This window comes from Arachis ipaensis, chromosome B7 (genome assembly GCF_059453495.1).
Source record: "Arachis ipaensis isolate K30076 ecotype BB chromosome B7, ASM5945349v1, whole genome shotgun sequence".
Classification (NCBI taxonomy): domain Eukaryota; kingdom Viridiplantae; phylum Streptophyta; class Magnoliopsida; order Fabales; family Fabaceae; genus Arachis; species Arachis ipaensis.
In genome coordinates this window covers 119,895,688-119,898,446 of record NC_142442.1, presented here as the reverse complement: position 1 = coordinate 119,898,446, position 2,759 = coordinate 119,895,688, and the positions used below count along the sequence as shown (strand labels likewise).

Sequence of the window (2,759 nt, the reverse complement as noted above, 5' to 3'; positions counted from 1 at the left end):
CGCCTCTGTCCACATCAATTACAGCTTTTGTTGTGGCTAGGAAGGGTCTTCCAAGGATGATGGATTCATCCTCATCCTTCCCAGTGTCTAGGATTATGAAATCAGCAGGGATGTAAAGGCCTTCAACCTTTACTAGCACGTCCTCTACTAGTCCATAAGCCTGTTTTCTTAAGTTGTCTGCCATCTCTAATGAGATTCTGGTAGCTTGCACCTCAAAGATCCCAAGTTTCTCCATTACAGAGAGTGGCATTAAGTTTATTCTTGACCCCAGGTCACACAGAGCCTTCTCAAAGGTCATAGTGCCTATGTTACAGGGAATTAGGAATTTACCAGGATCCTGTTTCTTTTGAGGTAGAGTTTGCTGAACCAAGGCATTTAGTTCCTTGATAAGCAATGGAGGTTCATCCTCTCAAGTCTCATTACCAAATAATTTAGCATTCAGCTTCATGATTGCTCCTAAATATTGAGCAACTTGCTCTTCAGTAATGTCTTCATCTTTTTCAGAAGATGAATATTCATCAGAGCTCATGAATGGTAAAAGGAGGTTCAATGGAATCTCTATGGTCTCTAGATGAGCCTCAGATACCTTTGGTTCCTCAAAGGGAAACACCTTATTGGTCACTGAACGTCCCAGGAGGTCTTTCTCACTAGGATTCACGTCCTCTTCCTCCTCTTTGGGTTCGGCCACACCAAGTAAGGTAATGGCCTTGCACTCTCTTTTTGGATTCTCTTCTGTATTGCTTGGGAGAGTACTAGGAGGGGTTTCAGTGACTCTTTTACTCAGCTGGCCCACTTGTGCCTCCAAATTTCTAATGGAGGATCTTGTTTCATTCATGAAACTTAAAGTGGCCTTAGATAGATCAGAGACTATATTTGCTAAGCTAGATGGAGCCTGCTTAGAATTCTCTGTCTGTTGCTGAGTGGATGATGGAAAAGGCTTGCTATTGCTAAACCTGTTTCTTCCACCATTATTAAAGCCTTGTTGAGGCTTTTGTTGATCCTTCCATGAGAAATTTGGATGATTTCTCCATGAGGTATTATAGGTGTTTCCATAGGGTTCCCCCATGTAATTCACCTCTGCTATTGCAGGGTTCTCAGGATCATAAGCTTCTTCTTCAGAAGATGCCTCTTGAGTACTGTTGGATGCAGCTTGCAATCCATTCAGACTCTGAGAAATCATATTGACTTGCTGAGTCAATATTTTATTCTGAGCCAATATGGCATTCAGAGTATCAATTTCAAGAACTCCCTTCCTCTGAGGCATCCCATTACTCACAGGATTCCTTTCAGAAGTGTACATGAACTGGTTATTTGCAGCCATGTCAATGAGTTCCTGAGCTTCTGCAGGCATTTTCTTTAGGTGAATAGATCCACCTGCAGAATGGTCCAATGACATCTTAGATAATTCAGACAGACCATCATAGAATATATCCAGGACGGTCCATTCTGAAAGCATATCAGAAGGACACTTTTTGGTCAGTTGCTTGTATCTCTCCCAAGCTTCATAGAGGGATTCACCTTCTTTTTGTCTGAAGGTTTGAACGTCCACTCTAAGCTTGCTAAGCTTTTGAGGAGGAAAGAACTTGGCTAAGAAAGCCGTGACCGGCTTATCCCAAGAGTTCAGGCTATCTTTAGGTTGAGAGTCCAACCATATTCTAGCTCTGTCTCTTATAGCAAACGGGAAAAGCATAAGCCTGTAGACCTCAGGATTAACCCCATTGGTCTTAACAGTATCACAGATCTGCAAGAATTCAGTTAAGAACTGAAAAGGATCTTCTGATGGAAGTCCATGAAACTTGCAATTCTGTTGCATCAGAGAAACTAATTGAGGCTTTAGCTCAAAATTGTTTGCTCCAATGGCAGGAATTGAGATGCTTCTTCCATGTAAGTTGGAATTTGGTGCAGTAAAGTCTCCAAGAATCTTCCTTGCATTGTTATTATTTTCAGCCATGTCTCCTTCTTTTTCGAAAATTTCTGTCAGATTTTCTCCAAAGAGTTGTGCTTTAGCTTCCCTTAGCTTCCTCTTTAGAGTCCTTTCAGGTTCAGGATCGGCTTCAACAAGAATGTTCTTATCCTTGTTCCTGCTCATATGAAAAAGAAGAGAACAGAAAATAATAGGGATCCTCTTTGCCACAGTAGAGAGGTTCCTTTATGTGAGTAGAAGAGAAGAAAAAGAATTCGAACACAGAAAGAGGGAGAGGGTTCGAATTTTTAAGAAGAGAAGTGTTAGTAGATAAATAAAATAATTAAAAAGAGATGAGGGAGAGAGAATTTCGAAAATTAAATAAAATAAAAATATTTTTGTTTTTATTTTAAAATTAAAGTAAAATTCAAAAATTTTAAAAAGAAAAATGAAATTAAATTAAAATTAAAATTAATTAGTTAATAAAAAGGAATTTTGAAAAAGAGGTTAGTGATTTTCGAAAATTAGAGAGAGAGAGTTAGTTAGGTAGTTTTGAAAAAGATAAGAATCAAACAAAAAGATAAGATTAATTGAAAAAGATTTGAAAATCAAGTTTGAAAAGATAAGAAGTTAGAAAAGATTTTTGAAATTGATTTTGAAAAAGATGTGATTGAAATTTATTTTGAAAAAGATTTGAAAAAGAAATTTAAAAAGATTTGATTTTGAAAATTAAAGTTGATTACTTGACTAACAAGAAACAAAAAGATATGAGTTAAAATTTAAAGATTGAACCTTTCTTAATAGGCAAGTAACACACTTAAAATTTTTGAATCAATCACATTAATTGTTAGCATTA

The 2,759-nt window shown here is 37.1% G+C and overlaps 1 non-coding gene across 1 annotated transcript; it reads left to right on the top strand.

The window, feature by feature from the left end:
• Positions 1 to 1,450: 1,450 nt before the first annotated feature.
• On the top strand, positions 1,451 to 1,558 carry LOC148553906 (small nucleolar RNA R71). The gene has a single exon (XR_015892991.1). It is a non-coding gene; the product is annotated as a small nucleolar RNA R71 (small nucleolar RNA).
• The last annotated feature ends 1,201 nt before the right edge of the window (positions 1,559 to 2,759 follow it).